A 16,494-nucleotide genomic window follows, 5' to 3' on the forward strand; every position below is an offset into this window, starting at 1 on the left:
ATTGGCTTAATTTTTTTTTAAATATATGTCACATTATTTTTATGGTTATTGGACGGAGATAAACGCATCCGTAAATGTACAGGGACATAACATCACAACGCATTTAGAAAAGTAAATTGTTGAATGTTGCGATTTTGAAGAGCAAAACGATAGTTTTTCTTGAGCACCTTTCCACCAAATTAAATCACTGATTACATAGAACAGAAACTTCCAAAATATCGACCGATTAATAAAAGCATTTACTTTTTTGCAAGCTGCAAGATATGTTGTTTTTTTCCAAAAGAGATTGAGCCAGGGCCAAAGAACAGGAAGTGGCGCCAATGCACGATTTTGATAATGAGATTTGTGTAGATGACTATATATGTTTCAATGTCAGTACGTTATTTCAAATACCTAATTATTAGAATAACTAAATTAAACACCACGTTTCTCAACAAATTTCATGTACACCAATTTTGTGTTTCAGAAAGAAAGATTTTTTTTTATAGAAGTTAGTTGTGCTTAGCACAATCGGTTGTATCTCCTTATCGAAATGTTTAGCTTTCTACAGGGCAAAAGTTAACAAATCAAACTTGGAAAATACATTAAGTTGTTATAGAATCGCACATAAAAAGATCGGACACTTCAGCTGGAATACAACATCAGTAAAGAATCGGCATCCAAAATTAGAGACAGCCGGGTTAGTACATATTGATAGCTTTGAACTTTACTCCGTGCGTAGTTTTAAGAAAAAAAAAAAGAAACACCATGCACAATGCCAAGCAATATTTTTGCAATTTTATATCCATGTAGGCGCAACTATATCGGCATTATTGGGATCACCCTTACTCACACGCACTCAATTTGTTGATGCAGTTATATCACCTAAGATATATTACGATGTAATTATTGTAAGAAGTATAGAAATTTACGTTTTCCAAGTTATTTGTTTAGCTTTTTTTTGAATAGACATAGTTTAGTTTGAATATATAACATGTTGAAGTTGTTAGGTCACAAATTATAAGATGTATATATCTATAATATTTTATGAATCTTTGTTGCGTTAGAAGTTTTGTTAGCAAGCGAGCCTTTGGTACGCAAAATTATATTTATGAGGATTAACTTTTGTTCTGAAACGTTATGAAACTTATGCTAACACAATATATTTATTGAAATCTATAGGATAGCCAAAAGCTCAAACTGATACAAAATGTATTATTTGGATTACAGAAACCTGTCTAATTATTTGTCGTTAAACACTTACCTCTACACATGAACACATTATACAATATTCTTCATGTATCAGATACAACATCGGCGACCTTGTTAACAGTCAAGATAGTCGACCTATATTTGAGTAACTTGCAATCTATTTAAAATATAAAAAGTAGGTTTTTAAAGAACATGCCGTGCACACTTACCTTAAGGCTTATAATTCACAAAAAACGTGTATCGCACAATCAATTGTACTGCAAAATCAATACGTGCAAATGTATAATTAATCATAACAAAACCATTGCGTACAAAGAAAAGCAGACGCGTTAATAAAATTTAAACAAATGACTTCAACGTTATCAGTTAACAGGTTAAATTGTGCATTACTAGTCCACGTGATCATCTTATCGCGTATGCATACTATCATTTAAATTCAGACGTTGTTGCTTAGCTTCAATAATAAAACGTGATGTGTATGATCTTGAACGAGTTGTCATTTCATGTGATATTTTACGGAATTTGTCTTTAACGAAAAACACATCCAATAAAAATATGGCTATCCAACAAAACTACCTTGTGATTGCCCAATCGAGCAAAAAGAACAAAATTATATTAATACATTTGGTAATTTGTTTCATAAATATAACATTCAGGTTTGAACAATGAGGTTTGCGCATACTGGGAACATGTGTTTTCCTGTTTTTGTATTGTTTACATTTTCAAGTGAATAAAATTGAGAGAATCTTTAATTATCTCATGTTGCTTATTTTAAAAAAATAATTTGATAGTGTACATTGCTATATTACTATACTATATTGTTTTAAAATTGTCCCCACTTGGTCCTCTTTTTATGTATTTATTGAGTTTGATTGTGTAACGAGTAGTATTTAATGATTTTCCATATCATGTAGCATGAGTAAATGAATGTTATATATTTGACAAAAACAGCAGAAATCATAATGTAGATTCTTATAGAATTTACTAAATGTTTTAATTGTGTTGCTTGTTATATGTATGTTATTTTTACAATTTTCAGTCTTTGATGTTTAGGATAACGATGCTCTCGATGATTTTTTCATGGTGTTTGCGCTTTCTGTAATCAAGGAAGCGTGAACAGGTAAAACCGTTGGTGGTAATCATAATTAAACTCTTGATATATTAACAGTCATCACTAAAGTGCATTATACGTAATGACGCTGATTGATACTATGCCATATTGAAGCGATGCAAAAAGTGCTGCGTTTACACTATGTTCCCGGCGACCACTGCAATCACGTTTCGTGCCACCGTGGAGGAAACGGGATGAACTTGAGGCAACGAAGAGGAACGGGATGGCCAAACGTGACACAACGGGCTTACCGTGGTTGCCGTGCCAAAGTTTTAAACTGTCAAAAAAATTGCCACGGCCGCCACGGCGGAAATGCGAAACGTGATAGAACTTTTTTTAACGCAACAAGACTTGACAGTACGTAGCAGGCCGTAACAGAACCCGAAAAGGGTCCGTACTCGGATGGGAATCCTATTCATTCCCCGACATGTTAAGTTTCTATAAAGTTTTGTTACGTTTTGTCAAGATTACCACGGCAAGTTAGGATAATTGACAGTCGTTTTGCTACGTGTTTATTCCGACCCGATACGGTGTGTTGCGTTTTGCAGGCCGACGCGTTACGGCCAGTTGAGTTGTTGTACGGTCTGATACGATTCGCGCGGTCTGAAGATGAGTACATAATGGTTAGTTCACACCATCGGCGAATGCCGCGCTTTAAATCAGCGAGCAAAGCGCCGTAATTTTTGTTAACTTTTCCAAAAATATCACGATCTCTTATGCTCTGATAAGCTCTGATACGCTCTGGTTCGACTTGGTTGCCGCTTTGGGTACGAAATATTTTCCGACTTGTTACGATAACTCACGCTTTAATCCCGCTTTGATCAGGCTTTGTTACGCTTGAAATCACGTTTTGATAAGCTTTAGTACGCTTTACTACGCTTTGATGCGATAATGACGCTTTAAATCAGGCTCTGATACGACTATCAAGCTCTGTTGTGCATTTTAACGCTCTGTTACGTATTGGACAATATCGAAATCGCCGTTTTTAATGCCGCTTTTGATCCAGAGCCTATATAAAGATGCAGCAGATCCACAAAATCATTGAATATTTGACTCCAGAACACGATGACAAAACCACAAGATCCAGAAGTTCCAGATGTACCAGAACATGATCTATCTGTAAAAGACATGACGTTTGTCTCCCTGTTGTATAACTATATCCTAGCCCTTGAGGCGGATGAGAGGGAGGAAGAACAGCAAAGGCAAGGGGAGGTTGACATACCAGCAGGATGGAGAAAACCATTTATCAGAAGTTGCTGGAACAGTCCATGGCTCACTGAAGAAAGAAGACAGCAATATGGTCATTACACTAGCCTCCTGGACACACAACACAGATTAGAAGACCCTGTTGCCTTCAGAAACTTCACCAGATTAAACCCTGAGGTGTTCGATTATATCCTGGAAAGAGTAGCACCAGTCATCCAGAAGCAGCAGACTAACTACAGGCACCCCCTGTCAGCTGACCTCAAGCTGACAATCACATTGAGACATCTGGCCACTGGGGACAACTACAGGCCACTGACATATGGGTTCAGATGTGGTATCTCCACCATATCAGTGCTGATTCCAAAGTGTGCATGGCCATTGTACAGGCGTATAAAGATGAGGTTTCCAACGCACCTACCATTGCTGAGCACTTCCATACGCTAGATCTGTGTGGCCCGTTTGATGTCCCCACGAAGCTGTGCAAGACCCTCATCTATATGTCTTGCAAAGGTGGAGGGATCATCTTTTTTGCCAGACATAAAGTCCATCAGACTTTTCTTTAAAGTCAACACTTTTTGTGGAGAGACTATGAGAGGGGGGCTCTGTAGACTGGGACTCTGACCCAGAGTCTGACTGGATGATGACTGCTGTTGTTTCTCTACCTTTACCAAGAATGCTCACCACGTTTCTGCGTTCCACACTTTCGATGTGATCTTTAAGGAAGGAGAACCTATCCCACACCTATTTGTCTGTGGCATACAGGTCATCGACTGTCTCAGTACCCTCACACGACTGCCCCACAGTCCTCTTGAAGCGGCTCATCTGGGTATGGTTGGACTTGTAAAAGGTTTTTAGGGCTGCCACCTCAACACACATGTCAGCATGTCCTCCCATAGCTTCTCTCTGTTGTGCAAGTCTTTATAATATGTCATTCTTTATGAGTAGATGGAAGGATTGTCTTTTAGCCAGTCAATGACCTCTTCTTTTTGCGCTACTGTTAGTGTTGCATAGAAAATAGGGTTTGTTTGTTTTGCCTTTTGCTGGCGGCTGCTGCTGGAACTGGTGTGATGACTGGGAGATGATCCCCGGAAGGGGGAGGCTGTGGCTGCCCTGGCTCTGGAACCAGCATGGCTTCATCTTCTGCCGGCGGTAGTGTTGGAGACCTCGGCCTTTCAGCCACATGGCCTATGCCTGTCCCTCTCCGGCTCTTCTTTGCTGCACCTCAACCTCTCTTGGGTCCCATCTTTGTGTTTTTTAATAATTTTTCCAGTTCAGGATACTTCTTATTCGTTTGAAAACAATGCAATGAGTGGTACTCAAGTGCTATTTATAGGGATGACGACAGAGCGCCGGTATCGTAGGATATTGTGAAAGAGCATGAGAGAGCGCGAGGAAGCTTGCCAAGCGTAACAAAACGTGTCAATACTTGATCAAGGCGTCTAAATTCGTGTAAAAGCGGGAGAGTCCTTCATGAAAAGCGTAACACAGCATAACAAAGCGTGTCAGATTTTGATGAAAGAGTCTTACCTCGTGTCAGATCTTCATGCCAGATCGTAGCAGATCTTGAGACATCTTAACGAAGCCTATCAAGTGGTGACAGACCGTTAAGACTGGAGTCCCCACTTGAACCAAGCTCTGTTAAGCTTTCCTACGATTTGAGTCAAGCTTTGCTGAGTTTTGTAACGGTTTTTTAAAACTTTGGTACGCTCTCGGCGCTTTAATCAATTTGTTACAGAGCGCCTTAAATTTTTTATCAGTTTAATATTTTGTGGCGTTCTTGCCGAATGTCCCGCTTTACTCCAAGCTTTCCCACGATCTTTTACGACATTGACGCTTTAATCAAGCTTTGTTACGCTTTGGTGCCGCTTTGCACGCCGCTTTTAAGCGCCATCAAAGCGCCATTGGTGTGAACCATGTATAAAAGCCGTTCTATTCAGGAAACTTTCATTTAAGCCAGAACACTCGATCAGTATAATGCCACCAAGAAAGCGGCGAACAGGCTCCCTGCGCTGCAAAGGACGCTCAAGTTCAGGAGCAACCCGAAAGTCCATGCCTACCACCGTACGATCATGAAGACCCCACTGTTGATCAGCTTCTTTCAAATGAGAAAGAAGAAGCAGAAGGAGGTGCATGTGCTAGGAAGACAACAACCCCAAGGGTCTAACATTTGTATTGATTAAACTAAATCCGTACCTGATAAATACCAACGTATTATGAAAATGTTCTAATGGTAACAAAGGTAGACCTACCTGTGTCTGGTCCCTGCACCATAGTTCCAAGAAAAACACCTAAACTTCTTGGCCAGTATCCAAAATGTATTTTCTAAAACTCGTCTTCCACGGGATATACGTTAATTGAAGATGTGTTCTTCTTTTTGCATCAATCTTTTTCAATACGGACTCATCAGTTCTAAGGGCGAAAGCTTCGTCTCCTAAAATGATGTGTGGAATGTCCTGATTCTGGTCATCGTTCGGAAGAGGGCATGGTGGCGGGAACCCTATTCCAGACTGTTCAAGAAGTTCACAAAGTTCGGAGACATTATAGATTTGTGCATCAGACATATGTCCAACTCCACCGACTTCAATCCACATGAAACGATACTGGGCATCCACTAATGCAAGGAGAGGGATACTGTAAAATCCCTTATACAGGTAGTTGTGGTCCATGGAACCTGTAGTTAGTTGCTTGCTGATAGCAGCATGCTTCCCGTCTAGAGCCCCAACTGCATGTGGCAAATTCCACTTGTCTTCAAATCCCTGGGATCTCCACTCATTGGGTGTCACATGAACGGTGAAAACTTCGTATTTGTAGGCCTTGACAATAGCGCTGCATACTTCAGGAACCATATGACAAATTGCTTCTACTCACTGCACCGAAACACATAGGAGAGTGACGAGTAATTGTTCCCTGTAGTCAAATGCCCAAGTCAGTGCTAGTTTCAATCCAGGTGTAAGGGCAGAGCGAAACCTCGTATCTTGTCTTGAGATAGCTTGAGATATCATTTCAAGGATTTCGTCGAATAGTTCTGGGGGCATCCTCAGATAATGCTGAAAGGTGTTGATATCTTCGTTGCGGAGTCCCCTAGTAAAAAATGCATCAAAGTGCCCTTGCTGCTGCCTTCTGGCTTCCGATAGCCATGGACGAACACACAGGGACCTTGGCCTCCTTCTTCGTCTTTTCCCGGACTTTTGTGCTTCTTTCAGCTCTTTGCAACGCACAGATTTTATTAATGTTGCAAATAAGCAGGCACACACAAAATAATCCTCGTCGTTCAGATCAATGTCACTCGAATGTATTTGTTATAATAAATACTGTTGCTTGAGAGTTTTTTTATACCTGGAGCACAATCGTGCCCGAAACCTCTCGGATGTCCACGTTTGATCCGCGAGATACCTTGACAGAAGGTGACAAATGAATGACAAACGTGTACACCGTATCAGACCTGCATGCCAATCGCAAACAACGTGCGGAAACTTAACAGAACGCATCGTACCTTGAAGCAACATTTACACATCCGTGGCAGACCGTGGGTGAAAACTTATAGTCCTTCAGCCAAGTACCCAAAATTGAGGTGGGTGTACCAGTAAGGGGGGCAAAACTACACCTATATATCTTGGAAGATGCATGCCAGTAGCATATGAAAATGGTTGATAACAGTCTGGTACTGGCAGCTTTTGGTATTTTTTTCTCCTTTGAAGATGGGGCTTCAATCAGCTTAATTTTCATAAATTGTCTGGGAGAAATTGAACCGAAGTAGGGTCAATACACACTTTGACCCCCAAAAAATCGCTACACAACGTATTTTAACTGATCCTGGTAGGGTAGAATGTCCTTTAAAACATATTAAAAGTTTACCACAATCGGACCTCCGGAAAGTTGTTTTTTTCAAGATGGCTGCCAAGATTGCCGCCAAGACCTATTAATGATCATAACTATGTACCTATCCAATCAAATTTGATGAATATGATGTATGTACCTAGATTTTTTATTTCAAGGGGCAAAAAACACATAATGATCATCAGAAATTGTTTAAGTTTAATTTAGTACACACAAATTCAACATGGCGTCGAAAATGGCCGCCAAGATGGCCGCCAAAACCTATTTATGGTCATAACTATGTAACTATCAACTTAAATTTGATGAATTTGGTGTCTATACCCAGGTTTAAGGGGACAAAGAACACATAAATATCACCAGACAAAGTGTAAGTTAATTATGTTTCACAGAAATTTAACATGGCGTCCTAAATGGCCGCCAAGATGGCCGCAAAGATGGTCGCGAAAACCTAAAAAATGATCATAACTAAGTTACTATCCACTCAAATTTGACGATTTTGGTGTCTATACATAGGTGACAGGGGAAAAAGAACACATGAAGATCATCGGACATTGTTTAAGTTTATTATATTACACACGAATCCAACACAGCGTCCAAAATGGCCGCCAAGATGGCCGCTTAACATATTTGTGATTGTAAAATATAACTATGTAACTATCCACTCAAATTTGATGAATTTGGTGAATACACCCAGGTTTCAGAGAGCAAACAACACATTTATATCACATTCACATCATCAGACAAAATATAAGCAAATTATGTTACACATAAATTCAACACGGCGTCCAAAATGGCCATCAACACAATACAAAGGACCACAATTCCGTAACTTGTTACTCAAACGTTATGGTTGTTATGCAAAATGCCATAGTTTAGGAGACAAGAAACACTTTAATCGAATTGAGGTTATCACTAAGGAGTTGAATACTCATAAAATCCAATTTACGATATTTGGAAGAGAGAATGAACCAGCACATGACTTTATGATAGGATCAGGTTTTACTAACTTCTGTAGACTTGATTTTTTACCGTTGCTGAAAATCATTGAAGATTAATTACAGCCTGAATAAGCACGAGTTCTTTCAAAAGGTTAATATTATACTCTTTGCGTTTCTTTGACTAATTATTTACACACAAGCGGAATTAGATGGTCTTATTGTCCCTTTCGGAGTAATGCAGGATCAAGATGAGCAAATCTGTATCCTCGCCCATCAACGTTGTGGTGCTACGACGGGATCGTTATACTGTATATAACAATTTGAACGTCTGCATTCCCTGAAGACATAACAACATAGCATCCCATTTTAGTCAGAGTTTTGCTGATCAGAGCAATCATGCCGGCCTTGTTTCTGTCACGAGACAAAAAAGTCTTCCTTTTTTACATGAGCATTCTGTTTCTTTGCTGAAACTCACAATATGATTCACGTTTCCGGTGCGTTTTGTCTTTGTTATAATCACCGTCTTCGTAGCCATCGAACCCCACTGTCGCTTGTCCGTAATGCATTTCACTAAATCTACTTAAGACTCGGCTATTGCGTTATATGAGTCGCCCTTCTCCATAGTTAACGATGCAGCAAATTGCCACCATCATGCATCTGTTACATGAATACAGTTCATCACAGCCTCACATGATGTGTCTACAACATACTGCCTGAGCGATCCGAGGCTTATCTGTTGTACAAAGTATGTTATTGGCTTCAAAGAAGGCAGCAGAATGGGAACTCAGTTCATAAAACAATACGACTGCAAGGAAAGGATCTCCATATTTTGACACCACCAGAAAACTCTGGAATAGAAGAGCAGGATCAAACGAACTGTCAGAAGCGATCTTAACAGCCAATCTATTCCAAAGAGATTTGGCTCTGTATTTTTTCGTGTATAAGCAAAGAGCGACTTTCCTATGATATCTCTTATGGTCGTTTTCCCAACCGCCTCCATTGCATGAACATTCACATGTGACCCAGCCACTATCCCATTGACCATGTTTCTGAGAGTAGAGTCAGCTGTGTATGGTGATCAGGTTGTAATATGTGTCTGCATTTTCTCCAGATCAGAATAATCCCCTTTGATGCACACTTCAGTTGAGTTTTTGTGTTGTGGACTTGTAGTATTGGTCAGGTCTGGGAAATCCTGTTGTGCTCGGATGTTGCAGATAGGGTCCAAGAGGTTTGCAGTTCCTCAGTCATTCCACTGCCGCGAGTTAGATCACATGTGCTCTATTAGCCTAGCCCAGCATTGATGGCTCCTACAAACAACGTGAAAACCAATACCGAATTTTTGATAAACGTCCGGGTGCGTTTTCTCTAGGTTGCTTATTTGCTGCAGATATATGTTGTAATACGCAGATTGCAGGTAATGTAGCCAGCAGCAGCAAAGATGGATAGCAAATTGGGCACTGCCTAACGCATCAACCAACACCCAATACGATATGCTTTAATCAACACCCTTGAATTGTTAATCATAAGCTAATAATTCAGCCATACTATGTTTGTCTTTGAGGGGCAGTTTCATGTTTCAACTTCTCTGTAGCCCTCTCGAGTTTAATCAAAATCGCATAACATATCATCTGCTAGCGTCGTTTTGCCCCTAAAAAGTACAAATCCTAGGTATGATCCAGCAGCATCTGAATGTCTGGATCTTCCTTGGTCATTTCGGCTGAAAGCTGGCTGTGTATACACTTTTCAACATAAAGATGGTCCCGTGAAGCCCTCTGGACAGCTTTTCGTGTCACAATGTGCACAATTGCATTTCTCAATAGACAGCCTCAAGTATGTTTTTGAGAGCGGTTTCTTCCATGAGTGATTCTTTGCCCACCCCCCCCCCCCCCCCCCCGCAAGTTCAAACGTTTATGAAACATCCCAAATTCTGAACAACATTTTCAACTACTTTGTGGCGCATCAATGATGATTTCGGCAGCTTTCCAATACAAGGGTTGGTCAAACGTTACAATGGTGTGAAGGTTGTGGCAAGGTTGCAAACTACGACTTATGTTGACAGAATGCACGCTTTGTCCCCATTGTACATATTAATAATAGGCAATAATTTGACTGACAACAGCCCAAGGTACTGGCTCTGCTGATGCAAGATACGCATCATTCCCTGCCAATTCAGTGTTGCCTAAAGCTGAAAAATATCGATCCTCTTATCAAAATCCAGAAATTGCGGCAGGTCCAAACTATGGCGTTTCACATAACAAGCATCACGTCAAAAGTAATGGACTTGCGGTCCTTCGTATTGTGTCATTGGACGCCATGTGCGATTTCTGTGTAACATAATGAACTTAAACTATGTCTGACAATCATAATGTGTTCTTTACCCCTCGAAACCTCGGTATAGACAACAAAATCATCTAATCTGAGTGGAAAGATACATACAAATGATCATTAATAGGATTTGGTTGCCATCTTGGCGGCCATTTTGGACGCCAAGTTGAATTTGTGTGTAATATAGTAAACTTAAACAATGTCAGATAATCTTAATGTGTTCTTTGCCCCTTGAGACCTATGTATATCCACCAAAATAATCAAATTTGAGTGGATATTTACATAGTTATGATCATTAATAGGTTTTGGCGGCCATCTTGGCGGCCATTTTCGACGCCATGTTGGATTTGTGGGTATTATTGTACACTTTAACAATGTCTGATGATCTTTATGTGTTCTTTGCCCCTTGAAACTTAGGAATATACACCAAATTCATCAAATTTGAGTGTATAGTTACATAGTTTTTATCATTTATATGTATTGGCGGCCATCTTGGCGGCCGTCTTGAAAAAAAAAACTTTCCAGAGGTCAGATTGTGGTAAACGTTTAATATGTTTTAAAGAAGCTTCTACCCTACCAGGTTCAGTTAAAATACCTTTTGTAGCAATTGTTTGGTGGTTGAAGTTATTGAAGCTACTATTTTGGAGGCTCGCTAGTTTTTAGGAACTTTTCTTGCAATCTCATTAATATTCATAGATATGCAAATGTACTAATTTGTATATTTAACTGCAGATCATACGAGGTAATAATCATAATCTTCATTTTAACACCAAACCTTTTTTTCTAGAACCAATTTTGAAGAAATATTTGAGAATTATACTAGCTAAACTAGCTATTTAGTCAAAGCCTGACGGTTGCCATAGAAACAGCTCAATAATAACTTATGGAGATTGTTATCACACATTTTGTTTCTTTATATTGAGTATACAATCAAGTAAGATAGGTGTTGTTTTGCCCCCCTAAGTGGTACACCCCAACCCATCTGGCTGATAGACTATTAGCGGACCGTCGAAGGGCCGCGTTTTCGTTTCGACGGCACGTCACGGATACCTTGATAAACCGTGAGGAAACTTAGCACAACCTGGGAAACCTTGGATTAGAGGTCAAAAATTGTAACAGTCACACGGCGCGATACGTTTCGGACAAACGGGACTGCCGTGGCTGCCGGGAACATAGCGTTAACGCAGCATAACGAATAGTAATTTATGATATGCAGGTAACACATAATACACATCACTGGAAAAGGATATTTGAAACATGGAAATTTTTCAGGAGTGCACATCAAGAAGATAATATTGTTTCTAGATGGCAACAACCCTAAAGGTCCATCCTATGGTATTTACATTTTGCAGTTGGTACGTTATGCCAGAGCATGTTCATGTATTAAAGATTTTAATGATCGTAATCGTAATTGAACGAGGAAATTGCTAAAACAAGTTTTTTTTGTATCATAGCCTAAGAAGTAAATTCGCTAAATTTCACTCAAAGTATGGTAATTTAATTTCAAAATATAATGTTTCTTTAAAATGGCATTTAACTAATGGAGTTCCCCACCCATCGTTTTATGGAGATGTTTTGAAGCGTATTCGCAATTTAAAATAACTTAAAGCAAATGCTTATATTAAACTTGCCGATTTTATTAACTTATTTTTATCAAAAGGATATGATGTTAACGTACATTAAAACACGTGCTTGTTGGTTTTCGATTCACTATATCTTTCTTCTCTTAAAATTTGGATTCATTAATGGAATTACCATTTTATACGTTTGATTCTTAAATATTTATTCATAAAGCTGGTTTTATTGGTAACTCAATTTTACAGCACCGCCCCTTTAATAGTTTTATTTTTATTTTACAGTACTGCCCCTGGATTTTGTTCACGTCATCGTGTCTTTCCTTTTCAATGACGTCATACGATACTCTATCACTGGTCTTGGCTACATTGATTTTTTATCATCTGATACTGCTCATATTTGTATTATACAATACGTCGACTACCACCATACGAAAAGGTTACATTAATTGTTAAATGTTCAGACATTCCAACTCAGTTACGTGCAAGTTAAAGTCTCACAACGTGGGTATGAAAACCACTGTAAACAAGTGGCTGGGTACATTGCAAAGTGCCCGGTGAAACTTCTTAATCCAATTTCAGGGCTTTGCCGAATCTTCGCAATATCTATCAAGTATTTTATAACAAATTTACATTTTTATAGTTTTAATTGTCCTATAATGTCATGACGCGTACTTGTTTGTATTTTCTCTTACAGTATATTTTGTTTAACTGTATATTTTTTGTTCCTCTCAATAAATAAACGAACACATGTTGTTATCAGTTGCTCCCCTCAGCTTCATCTGATGTCTCATTTTGTGTATATTTGGAAGATCGTCTTTGTTATTACCCACTTGCTGAATGTAACGTTGATCTGCGCTGGAAAAGCTTATTCGTATGGCTACTTTTCTTTTTCAAAAATGGCATGTACATTTCTGAGATAAACATATTGATGGCCGCTTCCTTTAAGAATTTTTGAATGCGTTGCTTTGTCCGTATGTGTATATTGACCGCATTTTATTTCATGCTAAACGAAGTTTTATATAAGAAAAACAAATATACATTTATAAGATAGCGTTGCGATTTAAACCGAAGTTTATGCAAACATGAGTCATGTTTTTATATCTAGCTACATTAGCGTTCAAATTGAATATCAAAGAGATAGTCGTTGCTCTTACCTTATTTGAATACGTGACAACTTTTTTTGAAATGTACTGATAACTATTGATTTGAGAGGACTTCATTTAAGGGGTGTTGCGGCAGTTTATTCAACCGAGAATATATTTATAGCAACACCGATGATGCTATTATCACAACTCAATATTGTTGATATCAGTATCATCAGAAATGACCGAGTTGGTTCATAATTTAATTGTCAGTGGTTCGATCCCAGGTGGGGTTAACTTTTTTTAAACTTTGTTTTTATTTGTTTAATTTCATTCTTGTTTTATACTGGAGCTTTTAAGTTATGTCGTTTAAATTTATCAATTAAAATGTATTTAATCACAAACTCCAAAACAAGCCGAAATCTGTGAACAAATACATGTAAGTTATTATTGATTAAAGTCGAGTTTGATACTGTATGGTATTATGTTTGTGATTAAATATTGTTTTTTATTAATGTCTTTTGGTAAGCTGTTGTGATTCCAGTTAAGATGGTAGACACTTTCTAATGTTATGCATATTTCTTACAATCTATGTACCGGTACTTGGGTTATGCCTAATGGATGTATTTTTATAAAATTTGACGTTTACGGTAGGGATAGTTAAAACAAAAAATCTCGATAAAAGTGCGGTGACCCCCTTTTTTATTTGTGTTTTATGATGACAACACGTAGATGAACATATTTGAGCAGTTTTGCAGAATTCTATTCGCCAGAATTTTTTTAATTACTTTTTGGTGTTAAAAATAGTAAAAAAATGATGTTTTTTGGGGTGACATACAAATAAAAAAAAAATTATTTTTAAAATCTAACTTGTGTTCTCCATTTTTTGGCATTGTGTTGTTTAATTAAATGGTATTTTATGTATCTCAGCTTTTATAATATATATATGTTGTCTATTTCAAAGGTTATAAATTAGTTTGAGGCAATTAGAGATTTTCAAGTTTAAATGAAAAAGTACATGTTATAAAATGATGAATAAAATAAAAACAAGGCCGGTGACCCTATATTTTTATTTCATTTTTCATATAGTATTTGTATATAGTACTTGAACATAAATTTTAGACAAAATCTATTCGGTGGAAAAAAAATCAGCAAAACTGCAGCAACACCCCTTAAGAAGAGATAGCGCTAGTGTATACATGTGTATCGTATGAACTCTGCATTATTACATTCATGAAATATGTCGAGCTGCAACGATTCGATCCGATGCATCAAAAATCGGTTTTAAATGCGTCGATTCGATAACGATACCAACCCTACCAAATTCGATTCAGTTCTTTAACAAATAGACATAGATACGTAAAGTGCGCTGTACTCTGACTATTTGATACGGGAAGTAGGTTTTATCTTTTACTGTAATAACGACGCGCGCGATTGGTTACTTATTACTTTATTCATCCAATCAATAAGCACGTTACTGTCTACTTACGAAAAAGGCGTCAAAATGGCTTAAAAGTTGTGGCTGACAAATTGAAATTAACAAATGCGCCTAAGAAGCATACATCAAAAGTGTGGCAGTATTTTTGGTTTCGGGATGGTAGCCCTCCCGATAAAGCTACATGTAAACTGTGCTTCACGGACGTGGCGTGCCCTCAGTCCTGCGCAACCACTAATCTAACGCAACATGTCAATCGCAAACATAACGTTGATTTAGCCGGAGGTAGCACCAGTGCAGCTACTCAAATCGCCAGCCACAAAAGTAGTTCTGCTTCTGTTGGGAATTTGTTAAGTGGCGAGCTGAAAGTGACTGACATGAACATATTTAACTTCACTCCTGAAAGGACAGAATCTATTTCCAAATCTATTGCTGGGTACTTAGCTTGTGACATGAGACCATATTCCACGGTACAGAAAAAAGGTTTCAAAAACATGATTAATAATTTAGAACCCAGGTACAAACTGCCTTGTCGTACACATTTCAGTAAAAAGGTTGTGCCAGCACGGTTGAAAAAGGTTATAGACAGGGTAAAGATGCAACTGAATTCTGCAGAAAGAATTGCCATAACTACTGACACATGGACATCGAGGGCTACTGAGAACTATGTTGCTGGCACTGCCCACTTCATCTAGGACTGGAAATTTGAAAATTACACTCTTGAAACAAACACATTTGATGAATCTCATACAGCCGAACATTTGGCTGACGCTTTGAAGGACACATCGTCACGCTGGCAATTAGAACGCGATGGCAAGGGGCAAGCCGTTACCACGGAAAATTATAGCAACATTGTTCGTGCAGTGCACGAATCTGGTTTAAATCCACATGTTGGCTATTTTGCCCACACCCTTAATCTGGCTACACAACGAGGTCTCAAAGTTTCACAAGTTGATAAACTTTAAGGTAGAGTAATCGTGTGGTAACATTCTTTCATAAGAGTACTTCAGCAACAAGTGTTCTTAAGCTAATGCAGGCTGACTTGATCTTCCCGAGCACAGACTACTGATGGATGTACCAACCAGGTGGAACTCCACTTATGAAATGTGTGAACGATATCTAAAGCAGCAGGCATCTGTTTATTCTGCGCTACTGGAACTGAAAAAAAGTGAACGAAATCGTAACTTTATCAGATGGAGATATTCAAAACGTTGAGTTGCTTTATGGAATTTTGAAGCCGCTTAAGACAGCAACAACTATGATGTGCAGCCAGACTCACCCTACAGTTTATGTCATAAATACTCTGAAAGAAATGTTGCTACGACAGCTTGAGGTCCAGCCCTCTGAAAGCACTATGGCTTTAGAGATCGAAAAAGCAATTAGCTCTGATCTCAAGCCAAGGTTAACCTTATAACTTTAAATAAATACATACAAAATAAAAATTAAAACTGGTAAACATTGAACAAGAAATAACTAACAGCATAAAAAATAAATATTGGAATAACAATTAACAATATCGCACAAGTTCAATAACAATTAACAATATTGGCTTATATTGCACAATATGTTATAAGTAAAATCAGGCTGTTACTCACAACATCTAGTAACAAACAAGTCAAATTCAAATTTTATTCTTACTGTTAAAAGCACAATTCTTATTATATAATATTTCTGTAAGGTGTATTTTTGATACACTTGCAATAAATTGTGTTTTCCCATTTTTGCTTTAGGTACACATATGAGGGTATCTTGGGATTCCTGCTACAGGAATCTGCACTTGACGCACGATTAA

Source organism: Dreissena polymorpha, chromosome 11 (genome assembly GCF_020536995.1).
Source record: "Dreissena polymorpha isolate Duluth1 chromosome 11, UMN_Dpol_1.0, whole genome shotgun sequence".
NCBI classification, from domain to species: domain Eukaryota; kingdom Metazoa; phylum Mollusca; class Bivalvia; order Myida; family Dreissenidae; genus Dreissena; species Dreissena polymorpha.